This window comes from Oryzias latipes, chromosome 8 (assembly GCF_053564925.1).
Source record: "Oryzias latipes strain Hd-rR chromosome 8, Olatipes_Hd-rR_3.1".
Taxonomy (NCBI): Eukaryota; Metazoa; Chordata; class Actinopteri; order Beloniformes; family Adrianichthyidae; genus Oryzias; species Oryzias latipes.
In genome coordinates this window covers 7,180,183-7,200,984 of record NC_136244.1, presented here as the reverse complement: position 1 = coordinate 7,200,984, position 20,802 = coordinate 7,180,183, and the positions used below count along the sequence as shown (strand labels likewise).

The following is a 20,802-nucleotide window of genomic DNA, read 5'->3' as shown; positions in this document are numbered from 1 at the left end:
TTTAAAGTATATTGGATCCACAGTTAGTGTTCAATCTCCTACCGCGACCTTGGCAGAGATTTTGTAGTAGTGAGGAAAAGTAAAGGACCACGTAGAGACGTTACTAAAATTTTAAAGTTAACTGGATCTACCTAATTCTTATGTCATTGGAAAGGCCTTAAAGAGAGCTTTCAAATGACATAAAGATCATCCGGATAGCTCAAAGAATGAGAAAGTTATGCCACTTTAAGTGAGCAAATTTTGTCCGAAAATTCTGCCCCAGATAAACAGCAAAATTGTACAATTCGTGTGACCAAAACATGGATGAGAGGCTTCAAAGTGTCATAACTTTCTCATTTCACATTTAACTGTTGTTAATTCGTAGAGAAAAAGTCTTAAAAGTCATTTAGAGCTGATTTTACACGACGATTATAGAAAATAACAGAATTACGAAAGAGCATTGTGAGCCCTGTAAACAAAGGATTTTCCATCATGGCGGAGGCGGCGGACATTCACAACGCGGACTTGGCGACTTAAAAAAGGTATTTGCCCGTTTGAATTTAGTCATGAAATTTGCAGGAGATGAAGAAAACACATATACAAATAGTCTAATGGCAAAATTATGATTCAACAAACTCACCTTAAAATCTGCGAAGTGGTTTTTCACGACCGAAGTTTTTGCCGAATAAATTTCGGTGAATACCGCACGGTCAAAAGAAAAATGGGATGGAAGTCAAACGACAAATATGTCGAGTAAGTTTTTAAAAAATTTGCCCAACTTTAGACGACCTCTCGAGAAAGTTATGTTCGTTCGAACAGAGAGTGGTTCTGCAGCTCATGCGTAGTCAAGCCCGCTGTGTTTGGCAGAAAGGGTTCCGCCGGAAGCGCTGCTCAGCGCGCGTCTCTAGACCACGTGATGCTCTACAGGCAGTCCGGATTATCGTGCTCCTTGGGTAGGCTCGCCATCCATGGATCAGGAGAAGTCCAGAACGATCCGGTCCGGAACCGTCTCCCAATTACTCTCGGGGGGACTCAAAAACCTGGCCTGCAGGACAGGCCATAAAAATAATTTTAGTCCATATGCAAAATAAAACCACTCCAAAATGAAAGCGGAGCCGCACTAGAAGGCTACGTGACTCTTTAGAAACTTAAAATGGCGGCTGCTCTTTTTTCTTTTTCATACATCCAACTCTACTTGCAAAATTAGCTTCTTTTCACACAAAATATACCCAAAATACATCAAATAAAATACATTCATGTTTCGAAGTGTCAAAGAAAATTATAAATATCTCAAAAGTACTGTTTTGTCATCTTTTCACAACTTAAATTGGTCTCAACTGGGCTCGCCTCATCACGGCAAAACCCACGCCACAAAAGTAGGCAAAATACAAAACAAAACTCACCAAAACTCGTCTCGTAATGGCATAAAATCTTATTTGGCTCACACCCCTCTTCCGGTCTGGCTAGACAACAGGTTTGCACCGTTATTTTAGTTTTTCACCGTAGTTTTTCAGCTAATGGCTACTCTGCTGCGCGTGCTTGCTGTCTCTGCCCTAAACAGGCCTATCTCTCCGCTACGCGCCGCACAGGTTGGGGAGGGCTCTTGAAAAAACTTTAAACTTTATCGACAACAAAAACAATTTCTCTTTTTAAACAAAAATAGTAATAAAACCTATAAATTATTAATGTGAATACTATTTATATTTTTATCCTCACAACTTTTAGCTGTTTTTATCATGTTGTTTATTAATATTTATTGACCTTTTTATATCATTACTGAGTGTATTTGTAACGGGGGTTACATTAACATTTAGTATCTTTTAGTACACTAGCATATACACTACTGTGTTAGCCGCTTGCTGTCCATTTTATTCTTAGTTTGCAAAGTAAAACACTTCTCCTTAGCTAAACACCACTAGCCTTAGCTTAGCACGTAGTATTGCTTACCTCCTCCACCTTCACCCCTCTTTCCTGCCCCATGTGCCATGTGTTTAGTGAGGATCCTGCCTCCTTTAGTAAAGATAGTGGTGTGTCTTGACCCTTGTGCTATCCTATGGAGTCAAGATGACCATTGACGTGTTCTCCCTACCATGACAAAGGTGGATACAGGTGGAAAGATTTCATGTAATCGATGGAAACCAGTGAAGATCACAAACCATTGAAGAAAAAAGTTCAGCGCATTGTCTTGTGGGGTCTAGATGACCCAACTCCCAATGTTAAAGGGCCAAGGATAGCACAAGGGTTAAGTGTAGTCTTACGTTAGACTTGGAGGCCAGGCTGGAGTAGTTAGAAGCACAGCTCCGCTAAGCCGGCTTAGGAGGCCGCACTACCGGGGCTAACCCAGTTAGCACTCCAGCCCCTTCCCAGCAGCCAGGGAACACACAGGGAGGGTTTGTACCGGTGGGGAGGAAGCATAGTGCTAAATGCAAAAACTTAGAGCACCCGAAGCTCCACGTTAGTAATAGATTCCCCCCCCTCAGCGACACACCGACTGAACCCTCAACACTGGTTATCGGCTGTTCTATAGTTAGACATGTGGCGCTCCTAGTGGCAACAGTTCGGTGTAATCCGGGAGCCAGAGCTGCTGACATCGAGGGGAATCTTAGGATGATAGCCCAGAGTAAGTCCAGGTTCTGTTTAGTCGTGATTCACGCAGGGGGTAATGACACCCGACGGAGACAATAAGAGGTTCTCAATTTAAACATAGCTTCGGTGTGTAAACTTGCTAAGTCGATGTCAGACACTGTAATTTTCTCTGGTCCCCTGTCCAACTTTGTCAGTGATGAAATTTACAGCTGCTTTTTATCACTTAACCGCTGGCTATCTAGATGGTGTCCAGAAAACAGCGTTGGTTTTGTTGACAATTGGAGCGCGTTTTGGGTGAAGCCTGGTCTCATGTGGAGAGATGGCATCCATCCTACTCTGGACGGTACCGCTCTTCTTTCTAGGAACATTTCTGATAGCCTGTCGTGCGAGACCCGGGTACAGACCAGCAGTTTAAAACTGTTAACACATTCATATTGTTTTGCCCTCCGTTGTAACAATCAGTCATAAGTGATGAGTCATGCGTTGTGATATTTGCCAATGAGTGGCTCTGTTATGATCACGTGACCTGTAAGAGGAAGCAGTTGAGAAATAAAGTTGTGTGTGAAAAGTTGGAGTTCAAGTAACAAGTATCTTTATTTTTCCTCCATTTTTGATTCGGATACTGGGTCCACATGCGAGGACCAAAGTGTGGATAACAACTCTGCTAACAGGTTATGGGCCCAGTCTGAGTCTACTCAAAGTTTCCACCGAGTGAAAAGACGCAACGCACCGCGTGTCCCGGTGAGCATCAGCATTGTTTTTAGTGGTAGCAACATGAGCAGACTGTTACGGTTCGTAATCAGAAAGAACCCAGGAGCAGGAAGAACTCGGATCCAAGGGGATTGGAAAGCCAAAAGATTTAATAAATCAAAATCCATATTACGTGAGGGACAAAACGTGGGATAAACGTCAGGACAAAACAGGACACTGCGACAACAAAAACCACAAATATAGAAACCTAAATACCCAACCACACTACAATTGAAAACAGCTGTGAGACCAGGTGAGTGCAGAGGAGGAGGAGGGGGGTAGGCTGCAGGCCAGCAGTAACCATGACACAGACGAGCTGCAGAATCCGCTACTCGCTGGTCTTGACTAGTTTTTGACGGAGATGAAAAGAACTACGAGCTGTGGGAGACAAAATTGGCCATCTTCGACTGTTGGGTCTAAAGGAAATAATTTTGGAATCCGACGACGAGCAAGAAGACGGAGATTTAAAAAATGATGCGATGGGAGGCGACAGATGATGGACGAAATGCTCCTAACATTTTAAGTGATTATCATGTCGGAAAAGGTAAACCCCGGATCATAAGCCTATATACTGAACTGACTTCCCTTAACAAATCCAGCAGCGAGAGTGTGACCGAATACGTCATCGGTGCAGAGACTGCCATTAAAGCACTGAGAAATGCTGAAGAGACTTTGAGTGATGGGCTGCTTATAGCAATGGTTTTGAAGGGACTGCCAGACTCATGTAAACCCTTCATTATTCACATAACATGGAGTGAAACTACAGTGACATTTGCAGATATTAAAACTAAACTGCGGAGCTACGTAGACACAGAAAAACTGAGAGTAGCAGCACCGGAAGACAACGTCATGAAGGTGAGAGTGCAGGCGGGGAGGAGACCCGTGAAAGCAAATTCAAATGACGTCGGCGCAGACTGTGTGGATATAGCTTGCTTCAGATGGGGACAGAAAGGACACAAAGTCATCAACTATCAGCCATCAGCTACTCCGGTATGCATAAATCACATTACCTACTTAAGTATTAAAATCTCTTCAGGGGTATCAGAGCTAGTTAGCCTCAACCTTATCCTTCTCTTGGAAGCAGTAAGGGATGACCTGAAACGCTGGGTAAACTTACCAATCTCTATCATGGACAGAATAGCAGTAATTAAAATGATAATCTGTTATGTGACCATTTTCTTGTCTTTTCAGTTTCTTTATTCCAGCTCCAGGTTTCCCAGCCTGCCCCAGAAGCACCTGATTGAGGAGGGTTTAAAAGGCCCTTTTTGGCTCCTCCCTGGCCCCTCCCTTCTCCCGTGGCTGGCAGCCACACTAGCAGGATGACTCATGCTTGACACAGCAGCCTTTGTCCCTTCTCAGATACTTGTTGTTAGTGTTTCCACATGAGTGGGAATAAAACTGGTTGTTTCGTACCGTAAGCCCTTGGTTGTGTCATTTATGTTGCACCCACTGAGCCTGGATGTAACACAATCCTTCCTAAAATATTTTTTTTTCAATGATTCCAGTGCAGCCTCCTCACAGCTGGTTCAAATCCATAGAATCAATCATTACAAAATTCTATTGGAAAAATAAAACACCACGAATAAAATTCCACCTTACAAAAACCCAAATATCAGGGAGGTTTAGACGCTCTTAGCATTTACTATTACTCAGTAGTTAACCAGCTGCAATATATCTATAAATGGATTCATCCGAGTCAGTCAGACACCATCTGACTGGTGCAAAGAACTCCAAATCTCAGACATCCCATTTCTAAGTCAATCTATCAAGGGTCATCCATGTTATAAAGTAATAACAATAGCTTCTACTCTAAATGCCTGGTGGAAATTTTCTAAAATTTTTGTGAATTAAAACAAGCATTAGCCAGAACAACAGTGTTAGCTCTTCCAGACTACAGCAAACCTTTCAGTCAAACTGTAGACTGTAGAGATGGATTTATGAAATCTGTTTTGTTACAAAAATATGGAGATAAACAGCGGCTTTTTATTATTTGAAATCAGATTCTGTAGCGAGAGCTACACTTCCTTGTGTTCAAGCAGTGATAGCAGTAGCAATGGCAGTGGAAAGCTCAGCTGAAGTAGTGCTTTTCCACAAGCTTACTCTGTATGTGCCACATGCAGTTTCAGTTTTACTATTACAAACTAAAATGACATTTTTATCACCAGCAAGACACTTATCATGTTTAGCCACTTAAGTTTTACAGCCTCACCTGACTGTTGAAAGGTGTACTACATTGAATCTAGCTACACTTATGCCAACACCATAAGATGGGGAACCTCATAATTGCTTTAGTTTACAAGCCAAGACCAGACTTATCAGATGTACCACTCACTGAAGGAGAAATAGTTTTTGTAAATGGGTCAGCAAAGACGGATGAAACAGGCAAGAACAAAGTAGGCTATGCTGTTGTAACTCAAGATAAGGTTCTGAAGGCAGGACCCCTGCCTGGAAACTGTGTCTCAGCACAGTCAGCAAAGTTGACAGCCTTAAGGCCTGTTCACACCGGGACGAATTTCGCCCGCGATTTTCGCCGACGTTTAACGCCTCGTGACTAAACAAAGGGCACCAATGTGAGTGTGCACACCGACGCGAAAAAACGCCACGCGTCAAAGCGTCACTTTTCAAAAAACGCCTCGGGTTCGTTTTTTTGGTTCGACGCGCCGCGTCGAAAACTATTCGACCAATGGTAATTCCCCATTTGCTTGCTCATTCCCCCTGAGAATTGATCCCTGGATTCCTGCATGACAGTCCTTTACCTTACCAACCGAGCAAGCATCAGATATTTCAGAATACACTCTGAAATATCTGATGCACAACAACCAGCAATAAGACTGAGACAAATGAAGGAGAGTGTTCTGGAGATGGACGTTTGCTATATTTTACATTACATTCTGTTAGATGGTAATATTTTTTATCCTAGGTATTTTCTGTTATGAGCATTTTGGTTAGTGAGTATAGTAGTAGAACAGGTTTACATGGTACACCAGCACATTGGGGGGGAGGGGGAAATCCGGGATTAATGTGTTTTATAATGTTTTCGATTGTAGGTTTTGTTTTGTTTTTGCTGCAGTTCCAAATACGTACCTCATCCTTGTGTGGTTGTGCACCTTTATTAGAAGATGAAACCTAAGTAGATATGGCCGCCCTTACTAATCTAAGACAAACAGTGGGGCCCAACTCAGTGACATTAATTACATGGAATGTAATGGGTTTTAATAATCTGGTCAAACGGAGGAGAGTCTTTACACATTTGCTAAACTTTATACCAGATATAATATTTCTTCAGGAAAGGCACCTGTGCTCCACTGATGATGATAAGTTAACACACAGCTTTTTTTCACAGACATATCACTCCACTTTTGACACAAAGGCAAGAGGGGTTGGCATAGTAGAAAAAAGATTTCCTTTGTCAGTACAAATGTGATTCATGGTACTAATGGTTGTTTTGTTATTGTGGCTGGTAAATTGTATAACACCTAGGTCCTTTTGGTTAATGTCTATGCCCCCAATTGGGACAACCCACAAATTTTCACAAGCCTTATTGCTAAGTTAAAAGGTTTACACACTCATCACCTAATTACGGGGGAGATCTTAATTTAGTTTTTGATCCGAATCTTGACAGATCAAGCACACCTCAGTCAGCAGCGACCTCTAAATCCGTTTCTGTTCTCAACACATTCATTAAAAATTATGGTGTTTCCGACCCGCTGCGTGTAACTGAGCCATCAGCAAAACATTACTCTTTTTTTTCTCCGGTACATCATTCATACTCAAGGATTTTTTACTTCTTGGTGGATAGTGTTTTTACTTCTAAGATAACTAATTGTAAAAATCATGCTATTGTTATTTCAGACCATGCACCTGTGCAATTAGACATTTCATTTCCCACTGCTCATGCCCCGCAACAACGGGTGTGGAGATTTGACTCAACCTTGTCATCAGATGGAGAATTTTGTAAAAATATTTCCTCCCACATTGATCTTTTTTTGAAAAAATACAACACACCCGATGTTTCTAAAACTCTTGTATGGGAATCTCTTAAAGCATATTTACGTGGGCAAATAATTTCTTTTACAGCTCAAAGGAACAAAAATTGTGGTGAGAGACTTAAGGATTTAACCGAGCTCATAGCAAATCTAGACGTGCAGTATGCCAGCAACCCAACTCCTGATTTGTACAAACAGAAGCTTTTGCTACATTCTGAATTTGAAACATTATCAATCAAAGCAACAGAGAGGTTATTGCTTAGAACAAGCCAAAAGGTATACAAGCATGGGGGAAAAGCAAGCAGATTGCTCCCCACCAGTTGCGACAATCAATTTCTAATCATTCAATAACAGAGATCAGAACAGACTCAACTCAAATAGTGACAGAACCCAAACAATTCAATACAGCATTACTATCAAAGTCTCTATGCCAGTCAAAGTACACGCAATTCTGCTGAAATAAAAAAGCTTTTTTGGAAAAATTTAATATTCCTTTGATGGACTCAGATCAAGCCACAGACACTAGAGAGACATATTTCTGTGGCTGAAATATTGAGGGCAATTGGTTCTTTACAGAACGGCAAAGCTCCAGGTCCTGATGAATTTCCATCAGACGTTTACAAGGTGTTTGCTAACAAACTTGCCTCGCTAAAGTGCGTGGTATTTGCAGAAGTTTATGCAACTTCTAAACTGCCTCAAACATTATACCAAGCCACAATTTCAGTAATCTTAAAAAAAAGCTATGATCCCCAGAAGTGCAAATCATATCAACCAATTAGTCTACTTAATTGATTAGTGTTTACTGATGACATGACACAGGACAGAAGCAGCCCAATGAATTCTGAGGTGTTCAGAGACATACTGTCTGTGCAGTTCCAGGTGAATGCAGCCAAACTGATTGGGCGGCGTTTCATAATACAGGTGGACAACGACCCAAAACATACAGCCAAAGCAACTCAGGAGTTTATTGTTTACTGAAGTTTATTTGAAGACTAAACTTCAGACAGAAAGGCCCACAAACAAACAGCAACTGAAAGCCGCTGCAGTGAAGGCCTGGCAGAGCATTCAGAAGGAGAAAACCCAGCATCTGGTGATGTCCATGAGTTCAAGACTTCGGGCTGTCATTGGCAACAAAGGGTTTTCAACCAAATATTAGTAATGACCATTTTGTTTTCACTTATTTCATTTGTCCAATTACTTACGAGCCCATGAAATGAAGGGATTGTGTTTAAAAAATACTTTAGTGTTTTACATTTTTATGCAATCTTTTTGTTCAACCCATGGAATAAAAGCTGAAAATCTGGACTTCAATGGCATCTGAGTTGTTTTATTTAAAATTCACTGTGGTAATGTACAGATACAATTAAAAAGAATGTGTCTCTGTCCACATATTTATGTCTCACTTAAATAAAATTAATAAAAACAAATATAAAAATAAGAAAGGACACAAGGCTAAAGCATGTCACCGAAAACAGTGGAGCAGTCTGTGTAAGAGTGGCACACATCGAGACTCAAAATGCAGACGACAACAACAACAAGATTATTATTTTTATGGTGCAGTTTCTCATTCTGTCCTCTTTTCTCATCTACTTCCACCCTTCCTCTCTTCTCTATTCTTGATTATTATTCATCGTTTAGCTCTCCATGCCTCTGTTTGGTGCAGTGCAATTCATGTACTGTCCCTCTTTTCCTCTCCCCTCCTGGGGAGTGGGATTGCTTCCAGATTCCAGTTGGCTCATCCATGCTCCTGTACCTGACCGTGTACCTCGTCTTTGGCTCGCCTCTACTACTGCTCCTACGCCTGGCTATGGATCCTGCCTCTGGCTCGTCTCTACTCTGTACCTGGCTGTGTACCTCGTCTCTGGCTCGACTCCGCGCCCCCGGCCGTCCCCCCAACTTTGGCTGGATGAAGCTCGTCTGCTGGACTTTAGATATGTAGTTGTAGAGGTAGATACACTGACCAAAAATATAAACGCAACACTTTTGTTATTCCTCCCATTTTTTATGGTATGAACTCAAAGATGTGAAACATTTTCCACATACACAAAATAACCAGTTCTCTGAAATATTGTTCACAAATCTGTCTAAATCTGTGATAGTGAGCACTTCTCCTTTGCCAAGACAATCCATCCCACCTTGCAGGTGTGCCATATCAAGATTCTGATTAGACAGCAGGATTATTGCACAGGTGTGCCTTAGACTGGCCATAAGAAAAGGCCACTCTGAAATCTTCAGTCTTGTTTTATTGAGGGGGTCAGGGGACTCAGACAACCAGTCAGTATCTGGTGTGACCACCATTTGCCTCATTAAGTGCGACACATCTCCTTCGCATAGAGTTGATTAGGTTGTCTATTGTGGCCTGTGGAATGTTGGTCCACTCTTCTTCTATGGCTGTGCGTAGTTGGATGTGGAGGTCTTGGGCTGGTGTGGTTACACATGGTCTGCGGTTGTGAGGCCGGTTGGATGTGCTGCCAAATTCTCTGAAACGCCTTTGGAGATGGCTTATGGTGGAGAAATGGACATTCACTTCCCTAACAGCTCTGGTGGACATTCCTGCTATCAGCATGCCAATTGCACACTCCCTCCAAACTTGTGACATCTGTGGCATTGTGCTGTGTGATACAACTGAAGATTTCAGAGTGGCCTTTTCTTGTGGCCAGTCTAAGGCACACCTGTGCAATAATCATGCTGTCTAATCAGCATCTTGATATGGCACACCTGCGAGGTGGGATGGATTGTCTTGGCAAAGGAGAAGTGCTCACTATCACACCATCAATGAGCCGGCCGGGTGGCGGGGATGCGGAAGGCGGGTAAAGCTCGCTGTCCTGAACCGGCTTAATCTGTGACACGTGAAATGACGGAAGGATCTTGAGAGCCACAGGTAGCCGTAGACGAACATATGAAGGATTGATGACCTTCTTGATGGTGTAGGGACTAATATAACGGGGTGCGAGCTTGCGAGAAGTGGCATGGATAGGAATGTTCCGCGAGGACAACCAAACCCTCTGACCTGGCTGGTAAGTCGGGCCCACCACCCCGTGACGATTCGCCAAACGGCAGGTACTCTCCCGGAGGACAGAAGCCGTGGTTTGATGCCAGATGGTTTGGCACCGCTTGAGATGGTCCTCAACCGAGGGCACAGCCACATCCAGTTCTTGCGAGGGAAACAGTGGTGGTGGGTACCCGAGGGCGGCCTCGAACGGAGACAAACCTGTGGCGGAGGAAGGGTGAGAGTTATGAGCATACTCCGCCCAGACTAAGTACCTGGACCAGTCCGTGGAATTTTGGTCAGCGAGGCAGCGAAGGTACAGCACTGGACTGGTTTAAATCTCACCTGGCAGAAAGAACCATGTGTGTCAGCTTGGGTGGTTTTGAATCTACCTCAACTCAGGTTTCTTATGGGGTTCCACAAGGATCGGTTCTAGGGCCACTTTTGTTCTTTCTGTATCTGTTACCCTTAGGGTCAATCTTGAGGAAGCACGGCATTTCTTTTCACTTGTACGCGGATGATACTGCTATAGTTCCTAATGAAACGGCGGTAAAAATGAGCAAACCCGAGAAATTGTTGAAGCTTTCTGCGTGTGGTGGGAGGCTTCCACTGGGAAACTGCTTCGATTTTAACTGGATCAGGGCGAATGCTACCAGCCTCGAAAATATAACCCAAAAATGGAATGACGGTTGTGTGAAACTGGCATTTCTCGGCTTTAACAAATAATTGATTTTCAGAAAGCCTTTGCAGAACCTGCCGAACGTGATCTGAGTACTGACTGGAATCCTTGGAGTAAAAAAGGATGTTGTCTAAATAGACAAACACGAAAAGGTTAATAAAGGTTAAATGACTTCATGATCTCACTCTGAAGTACCTGTCTGACCTGCTCCAGGTACATATACCTTTTTGCTAGATAAAGTTAGTCATCTGCAAGACCAAGAGGAACTGAGACGGGACTGAGCCTTTTCAGTGTTTGCGCCAAATTTCTGGAACCATCAACCTCTATATTTCAGAGAGATGGAATCACTTTGTACTTTTAAATCTGCTCTTAAGACATATTTTTTTTCCATTTGGCTTTTAATTGAGTTGAAACCCTGATCATAAAATGTATTGTATGTCTGGGTAGCTCAGTTGGTAAGGTTAAGGACTGTCATGCAGGAATCCAGGGATCAATTCTCAGGGGGAATGAGCAAGCAAATGGGGAATTACCATCACCCAATGATTGCCCACCTGTGAATGTGCATGAATAATTCCAGTGATCAACAGAGTAGCTGTAGCAGTTAATTTGCAGCCATGCCTCTGTCAGTCTGCTCCAGGGCAGCTGTAGCTACAACAGTAGCTTATCATCACCAAGTATGAATGAGGAGTGAATGATTAATGGACACACTAGCCGCAGTTACATGGGCAGAATATCTTGATCGGATCAATGGTCGGGTTAAAATTCACCCGTGCACATGGGCACAGAAAACCTTTTTCCGATTAGAACAAACGTTCCCATGGCTCACACTTTCGGTCGGAATGAATAATTTGGGCATGCGCAGTAGTGTAAAATCTCCCGGATGCGGAAATAGGTCCCGTTGTAAACAAACCGCTGCCACAGACATTTATGCAGCAGCTCGGTAACATACGAGACGATCTTCCAAACGTGCTTTTATTAATGTTATGAATATTATGAAGTGCCTGTTCGCTCATCGTTATATTTAATCTGTGTGGTCAGTGCTTTTTTGTGGAAGAATTAAGCTGGAAGAAAGCTTAGGACAGGCTAACATTAGCCTCGATGGACACAAAATCCAGGACCGTGCGAGAAACGCACCAATCTGCATCTTGGCTGCACGTAAATGTGTGAGAATAACAGCAGCCTTTATTTTGTCGGGACACAACTGGAAACACAAATCCACGTTGTTTGAACAGTTTCTAAGGACTGAGCGACATTTATTTCTGCTCTGAAAAGTTCACACAGACCGCCCCAAAGCCACTCTGAGCTAGCGACCCGAGCTCTCTTCGAACACGATTCCTCCTGCAGCCGCTAACCCAGAGCGGCGGGACGGCTCACAGTCTGAATTCTCCTACAGATAACAAAACAACAAAACGCACACGTAAAAAGCATCCTCCTCCCATTAGACACAAAATTATTAATACGGCTCCTCTGCTCACTCGGGTGCCAGTGGACCGAGTGAGCGCCAGGGGGCACGAAGCGCTCCTCCTCCGAATCTCCCCCGTGAGGGGTGAAAGAGAGGGGAGAGCCAGCGGGGCGAGAGCGGGGCGAGAGCGGGGCGAGAGCGGAGCGGCGCTTTTCACGGGGCGTCCGCAGAGCATCTGGTCGGTCCCATATGCACTCCAAAGCTTTCTCTCAGCGGAACACCGTCTATGCATGACGTAACCCAGAGCAGCAGTGACACACGATCGGAATATGAGGTCAGAACAGTCTCATGCTCCACAATCGGATAAACGATCTGTATAACCCACCTATTTTGATCGGAAAGAAATTCTGATCCGAACTAGTCTGATCGGGGCAGAGTATTCCGAACGGCGCGTTTACATGACGCATTTTCTTTCCGATCAGGCGTTCATTCTGATTACTTTTGCCCATGTAAACGTGGCTACTGTAAGTGCTTTGAGTGTCTGGAAAGGAGGAATTCCTGTGTTTGTCCGCCGCTTGCTGCTGGGAAAATGATGAGGTGCATTTGATACATTTTAAAGCACACACCAAGGCTAAATTCAAAAAGTTTTAACATCTCTGTCCTGGAGCTTGTGATCAGCTGGCTGACTTCATAGAGGAGTTAACGCCTGAAACCTGCAACCCCTGCACTGCTTTGGATCAGCTGAGGATCAACTCGGAATTGCGCTGTGGAACGCACGGTCCATCACTAACAAAACTTTTTATTTGAATTACTCCTTCACATCAGAGCACTTGGACTTCCTTTGCCTGACGGAGACATGGCAGCGGAAGATGGACACATCCATGCCCCCGGACTGCGCCGTGCTCTGCACCCCCTGCTTATCAGGACGGGGCGGGGGTTAGCGGGGGTGGTGGACTGGCCACCACCTACCGGGGCATTTTCCCCTGCTCGAAGCTGAGCTTGGATTCTTTCAGCTCATTTGAACTGCAGATTACCAAGGTTGGATCTGACTCCCCGTTTTACTGCATTTTAATTCACCGACCTCCTGGCCCAGCACGGGTATTTTTAGATGAGTTTGCCAAATTATTATAAGGTATTATCAGTTTAATTCTGTACTCTTAATGGGTGATTTTAATATTCACATTGATGATTTTTCCTGTGTCTCTGCTTCAGAATTGTTATTTAAAACTGATTATTTCAATTTTTTTCAACATGATTCTCACCCCACCCATGACATAGGTCACACTCTGGACCTAGTCTTTTCCCTAGGTCTAGCTTTTAAGCAGCTTAGTGTAAGAGACAGTCACATCAGTGATCACTGCTGGATTTTCTTCAGTGTGATTTCCCCCTGCCCACCTTCACCCACAACTGTTAGAATGCAGCAACGAATTTTAAGTTTGAATGTGTCAGATAGATTCACAGATCTGTTTGATACAAATTCTTTTAATCATTTTAAAAATGTTATATGAACTAGTAATGAAGAAACGTTTATCAATTCTGATTAAAAGGCAAAAAATATATTTTTCTTTAGAAATGCATTTGTGGTTCACTCTCTGTGTTAATACAAAATGATTGAGATACTTGCTGACACATTTGAACGTTTATCAGAAGAGTTATTGAGGCCGGAAGTCCAAATCTGTGAAGATCTAACTTAACCGAACTGCAGCTGCTCTATTCCCGTGTTTCTCCGCGTACTTGATAGCTTGCAGTTTAACTGTGCTTTATAATCTTGTCTCTTTGCTCTTTTCCAGGGTTTCCAAAACAATTATGCATTATTGTTTTGGAAACCCTGCATTACCTGCATTATGAAGTTGTTTGGGTCAAGACCTGGGGCCTCATTTATAAAACTTTGCATAGGATTTGCGTCAGAAGTGGCGTACGGATGAAAGGACGTGCGTACGCACAGAAATATTCGGATTTATAAGATCCTACGCATCTTTCCCTTAATAAATCACAACCAATTCTAAATGCAGCACATCTTTTGCGGCTTCATGACACGCCCATAGTTGCCCATAAATAGTCCGTGAAACGCCCACAAATGAATATTCATTGATTGCGAAACCATGGCAAACACAGAGAGGAAATCAAAAAAACGTAATTTCACTCAATGTGAAGTAGAAGTTATCGTTGGCGAGGTGGAAAAGAGGAGAAAAGTGTTACGGTTTCTGTTTCTTTGCCCTTGTGGTTTGTTTCCTTTTTGTTCTGGCATGTTTTGAGTTACTTCCTGTTTTATTTTGTAGTGTTTCCTGGTTTGTTGTAGTTTTGAGTTTTAATTTGGTCCCCATCCTTCCTGAGTGTTTCCACCTGTGTCTCGTTTGTCTGCATGTATTTAAGTCTTGTCATTCCCTTCCTCCTGTGCTGGTCCATAGTTTGTAATTGTGCTGTTCCCTGGTTTTCCCTGGCTGTATTTTCATGTTTCGAGTCTCTAGCCTGCCGTATGCAGTGGTTTTGGTTTGGTATCCTTAGTTCCCCTGCAACCTCCTGCCTCCTCTCCTCTCTGTGCCTGGGTACTTCCCTTCTCCCCCGTAACAAAAAGTGTTGTTTGGAGGGCACAGTGTGGGCATTACTAATGCCAAAAAGGCACTTGAGTGGCAAACGGTGGCAGACGCCGTAAATGCTGTAGCCTCACAACCTCGGACCGTGGCCGAAATAAAAAAGAAATGGTCGGACATCAAAGTCGAGGCAAAAAAACGTCTGGCGCTGCATCGCCAGAGTCTGTCTGCCACGGGTGGGGGGGGGGACACACCGGAGCTGACCCCTCTTGATGAGAGACTGGCGGCAATCATTGGGGAATCCCTTTTAAGTGGAGTGGTGACTGAGGCGCAGTGGGAACATCGACGCGCCAGATGCGCCGGGTGACACACCCCCAAAAGCCCGCAGAGGTCCAACAGGACGGCTCGAGGAAGTCGGAACCGGCTCATAAGCCACTCGTCCTCGTTTGCCAGCAAGTCTTCTTGCTGTCTAAAGATACGTTCACTCCGAATTCTTCCATTTGCCACATATTCTAAGAGCGCAAGATCAGCCATTGTGCGTCATTACGCAATGGGATGGGGCATTTTATTTTCCTCCATTTAATTACATCTGACAAGCTACAGCTTTGTTTATTAAAGCCCCCGTTCCCCTGCAACCTCCTGCCTCCTCTGCTCTCTGCGCCTGGGTACTTCCCTTCTCCCCCGTAACATTATGGACCAGCCTTACCAGTACCCAGCAGAGAGGAACATGCTGCATTTAGGAGCATTCTGCCAGGAGGCAGACGAAAACCAGCCGGACGAGTTCCTCTACCCGGGGATGAGGGACATGCGGCTCCTGGAGGCCTACTGCCAGCAGGACGAGAGGACCAGGATCTATGGGTCTTCTGACTGGGTCCAGTTCCACAGTGTTGGGTCGGACCAAGGACGTCTGGCTTCGGGAGGAGGCCACCGTCACCGCCGACGCACTCATCGTCCTTCCTCCCCTGTTCCCGGGGTGGAGCCGGAGGATCTCCAGGGGGCCTCTTTCCTGGCCACTCTCGACCAGGATATGTGGTTATGGGAGGCCTACTGCCGAGAGGAGGAGAGGGTCGATTCTACTGACTTGTTTGAGCTCCCTGCCTCAGCGTTTAATGGCAGTCGCCTGGCTATGAGGGGGGGCCACCATTATCGTCGTCGTCGCCGCCACCGCCCTTCTCGGCGTCCCGCCTATTCTCTCACCCCTACTACCGGGAGGGTGCCGGCTGCACCCCAGCCCGCTTCAGTTCCAGACGTGGTCCTGGACAAACCCCACCACGTCCCTGCTCGCAGGAGGGTGGAGCTGGTCTGGAGGGTGCCGGACGCACCACGAACTGTTCCTGCTCCCAGGAGGGGGCTGGACGCACCCCAACCTGTCCCCGCTCCCAGGAAGGTCTTGGACAGGGGGGTGGCGGACAGGAAGGTGCTGCATGCACCCCAACCCCTCCCTGCCCCAGACGCCTGGCCCGAGCCCCCTGCCCCTGACGCCTGGCCCGAGCCCCCTGCCCCAGACGCCTAGCCCGAGCCCGCTGCCACAGAAGCCTGGCCCGAGCCCCCTGCCCCAGACGCCTGGCCCGAGCCCCCTGCCCCAGACGCCTGGCCCGAGCCCCCTGCCCCAGACGCCCGGCCCGAGCCCCCTGCCCCAGACGCCTGGCCCGAGCCCCCTGCCCCAGACGCCCGGCCCGAGCCCCCTGCCCCAGACGCCTGGCCCGAGCCCCCTGCTCCGCATCCTGGGCCCGAGCCCCCTGCCCCACATCCTGAGCCCGAGCCCCCTGCTCCGCATCCTGAGCCCGAGCCCCGCATCCTGAGCCCTAGCCCCCTGCCCCGCATCCTGAGCCCGAGCCCCCTGCTCCGCATCCTGAGCCCGAGCCCCCTGCTCCGCATCCTGAGCCCGAGCCCCCTGCTCCACATCCTAAGCCTGAGCACCTTGCCCCGCATCATGAGCCCGAGCCCCCTGCCCCGCATCCTGAGCCCGAGCCCCCTGCTCCATACGCCTGGCCCGAGCCGGCCTTCGCGGACTCTGAGCCCCAGCCGGCCTTCGCGGACTCTGAGCCCCAGCCGGCCTTCGCGGACTCTGAGCCCCAGCCGGCCTTCGCGGACTCTGAGCCCCAGCCGGCCTTCGCGGACTCTGAGCCCCAGCCGGCCTTCGCGGACTCTGAGCCCGAGCCGCCTGCGCGGACCCTAAGCCCGAGCTGCCAGCCGTTTGCTGGTTGGAAAATCAGTGCCGGACGGCGCGGCCTCCTGGCCGTCCCCCGGACCCACCCCGCCGGACCGCGCGGCCTCCCGGCAGTCCCCCGGACCGGTCACGTCTGACTGCGTGGCCGTCCGGCCGTCCTCCGGACCCGCCTCTCGGGACTGAGCGGCCTCCCGGTCGTCCTCCCGACCCGTCTCACCAGACTATGTTGGCCCTTGTATTGGCCTTTCGGGCCCCCTCCTCCTGGACTCTAAGAGGAACCTCGGTGCGGTTCCTTGAGGGGGGGTTATGTTACGGTTTCTGTTTCTTTGCCCTTGTGGTTTGTTTCCTTTTTGTTCTTGCATGTTCTGAGTTACTTCCTGTTTTATTTTGTAGTGTTTACTGGTTTGTTGTAGTTTTGAGTTTTACTTTGGTCCCCATCCTTCCTGAGTGTTTCCACCTGTGTCTCGTTTGTCTGCATGTATTTAAGTCTTGTCATTCCCTTCCTCCTGTGCTAGTCCATAGTTTGTAATTGTGCTGTTCCCTGGTTTTCCCTGGCTGTATTTTCGTGTTTCGAGTCTCTAGCCTGCCGTATGCAGTGGTTTTGGTTTGGTATCTTTAGTTTTGTTTTATTAAAGCCCCCGTTCCCCTGCAACCTCCTGCCTCCTCTCCTCTCTGTGCCTGGGTACTTCCCTTCTCCCCCGTAACAAAAAGTGTTGTTTGGAGGGCACAGTGTGGGCATTACTAATGCCAAAAAGGCACTTGAGTGGCAAACGGTGGCAGACGCCGTAAATGCTGTAGCCTCACAACCTCGGACCGTGGCCGAAATAAAAAAGAAATGGTCGGACATCAAAGTCTGTCTGCCACGGGTGGGGGGGGGGGACACACCGGAGCTGACCCCTCTTGATGAGAGACTGGCGGCAATCATTGGGGAATCCCTTTTAAGTGGAGTGGTGACTGAGGCGCAGTGGGAACATCGACGCGCCAGATGCGCCGGGTGACACACCCCCAAAAGCCCGCAGAGGTCCAACAGGAAGGCTCGAGGAAGTCGGAACCGGCTCATAAGCCACTCGTCCTCGTTTGCCAGCAAGTCTTCTTGCTGTCTAAAGATGCGTTCACTCCGAATTCTTCCATTTGCCACATATTTTAAGAGCGCAAGATCAGCCATTGTGCGTCATTACGCAATGGGATGGGGCATTTTATTTTCCTCCATTTACTTACATCTGACAAGCTACAGATGTCGGTAATAATCGACGTGGAAATGGGAAGTAGATCAGCGCAAATGTAATTTCTTGTTGCTTTCTGAATGGTTGAGACAGACGCCATACATTGTTTTATCAAAAATAAAACAAACTAAAAGCATATGCATGAATACCATAATTCCGTAGCTTATGAAGAAATGTTTTGCTATGAAAACAACTTTCCCCAGTGAACAATTAATATGTCCGTCCGTCTGTCTGTCTGTCTGTCTGTCTGTCTGTCTGTCTGTCTGTCTGTCTGTCTGTCTGTCTAATTGCACCTATATCTGCTCCGCCAGACGGACACATTAACGAGAATATCAGTTTTGTACATTTTTTCGTTCTGTTAACTATATTATTTGTGAGGATGAATTGCACAACATGCCAATATTACAGAACATGTTTCACTTTTCTTTTTGCAAATAAGTGTTCATTTGAATTTCTGTTGTAATTTTCGTTTGATTTTTTTGTTTGTTACACTGCTGATCGATCCAACAGGTGTTCGTGTAGGTTGCTAATTGTAAGACTTGCTTTGTGAAGTCTTCATGTTATTTATGAGAGGCAGTATTGTCATTTTCACTTTCACGTGTTTCTTCCATCTGCCGACGGTGTCGCCGTTTCTCATTTCACCCATTTTTGTGCATACGCCTGGGTCAGAGCTTGCCTGAAGGACCGCACATTTTCCCGTCAAGTTTGCTTTTTATAAATATCAATTATTGCGTAGAGAGTGGCGTACGCCTTCTTTTGTGTGTACGCAACGTTTACAAATGAGGCCCCTAGTTTTTTCAAAACTGGAGTAATAGAGGCGATTTTGAGAGGATGTGGAACAGTACCGGACATAAGAGAGGAATGAATAATGTTGGTTATGTCATGGTGCCTCTGTCAGACTCCTCCCCCTCTCTCCTCTCTGCTTGGTTCCTGATTATTCCCAGCTGCTTCCACTCACCTCATCGCCACACCTGCCTTCTAAAGGAGCTCCAAGATCTTCATTCAACGCCAGTCCGTTGCCCCTGATGGTGCATATTTGGCCTCACGTCAAGTTCACGCTTTGTTGCCTTGCCTTAAGCCAAGTAATTAACATATGCTGTCTTACCTGTCTCCAGGAAACCTCAGCCACGAGTGGTCACCCACAGCAGCCGTAATCCGGAATCCTTTTCTGGTCTGTTCCCTCCATCCTCACCACGAGCCTCTGCCGAACCAGCTGCCTCACGAGACGGACCCACGCTGCCGACTCCAGACCCGAACGAGCAGATCCACCAGTGACGCCACGAGCCGCAGTTACATTCTCGGACCTCCAGTAACTGTTACCTACCTGTCTGGCCATCATATTAAATCCACCTTCTCGCCAAGACATCTCTGTCCTGTGTCTCATTCCGGGTTTCAGCATCTGGGTCTCAGTCGTTCTATAGCCATGACAGGTTATAGATGGCAGAAGAGAAAGAAGACAGTATTTAACAAGAGATATGGGAATTGGATCGAGTTGACAGGTGGAGGGTTTAGAGTTGATGATGATGTCATAAATGGTTAGGACAGAATGAAGGGCAAAGCTTGAAAAGGATGTCAAAACCGAGAAAGGAGTGAAGGTGTCCACTCCAGAGACTGCAGGAACTGCAGCCCGGCTTGTGAGGTGTTGATGGATGGTGGTAATCTTCGAATCAAAGAAGGAAATTAGAGCATTGAAAAAATCAGGTGAAAAGAGATGATTAGGCAGAGAATCAGGTTTTTTTTTTGTTATGTTGGAGAGAAGTGAGTAAAGGGTGCTAGAGCTATGTCGGTTTGAGTGGATCCGGCCAGAGTAATAGGAAGTTTTAGCAGATGCTACGGAATCTTTATAGAGGATAATGTGATTTTTATACATGTCCTTATGAATTGAGAGTCCAGTTTTATTTTGAATTCTTTCCAGCTTTGAGCTGGCGTAGTGCGGGTGTAAACCAGGGTGCAGAGAGGGTGAAGGAAACTAGTCTTGTTTTGAGGGGTGCATCTAAACATGATAAAAAGTCTTTGGTGAGACGATTATTACAATTGTCCATTTGAAAATTAAAATAGCCTAGAATAATAATGTTCTGAGATTGTGAAGTGAAATGGGTCAAGAGATGCGAAAAGTAATTCAGAAAAACCTTATTGTGTTTGGGTGGACGGTAAACCGTGGCAACTATGTTGGGGGCGGGTCGAGGAAGAAGTAACCCAGTATATTCAAATGAGCAGTACGCAGGAGCAAACACAGAAAGGACTTTCCAGGACTCACTGTGAATCATCAGGACACCACCACCTTATGCACATGTGCGCGGCTGGTGTACACAAATCCTGGTGGAGTCTCCTCGTTAAGTGCGGTGAAATCCCCAGGTTGCTGCCAAGTCTCTGTGAGGCAAAGAAAGTCCAGCTTTTGGTCAACAAGAATGTCCTGGACCAGCTGGGCAGTGTTGTTGAGCGAGCGGATGTTGAGGAAGTTTATCCAGTAGGGTGGGTACTGTAGCACCAGGAAAACAATGAGTGGT

The 20,802-nt window shown here is 46.2% G+C and overlaps 2 long non-coding RNA genes and 1 pseudogene across 3 annotated transcripts; 2 read left to right on the top strand and 1 right to left on the bottom strand.

The window, feature by feature from the left end:
* Positions 1 to 903: 903 nt before the first annotated feature.
* LOC111947813 (uncharacterized) lies at positions 904 to 1,544 on the bottom strand. The gene is made up of 2 exons (XR_002873745.2): positions 1,383 to 1,544; positions 904 to 1,024 (listed from the first exon to the last, which is right to left on the bottom strand). It is a non-coding gene; the product is annotated as an uncharacterized LOC111947813 (long non-coding RNA).
* Positions 1,545 to 1,957: 413 nt separating this feature from the next.
* LOC144994176 (uncharacterized) lies at positions 1,958 to 4,729 on the top strand (annotated as a pseudogene). The gene is made up of 2 exons (XR_013657608.1): positions 1,958 to 1,968; positions 2,202 to 4,729. The product of XR_013657608.1 is annotated as an uncharacterized LOC144994176 (transcript).
* An 11,989-nt stretch (positions 4,730 to 16,718) lies between these two features.
* Positions 16,719 to 19,656, top strand: LOC105354626 (uncharacterized). Its single transcript, XR_909200.4, has 2 exons — positions 16,719 to 19,323; positions 19,411 to 19,656. It is a non-coding gene; the product is annotated as an uncharacterized LOC105354626 (long non-coding RNA).
* The last annotated feature ends 1,146 nt before the right edge of the window (positions 19,657 to 20,802 follow it).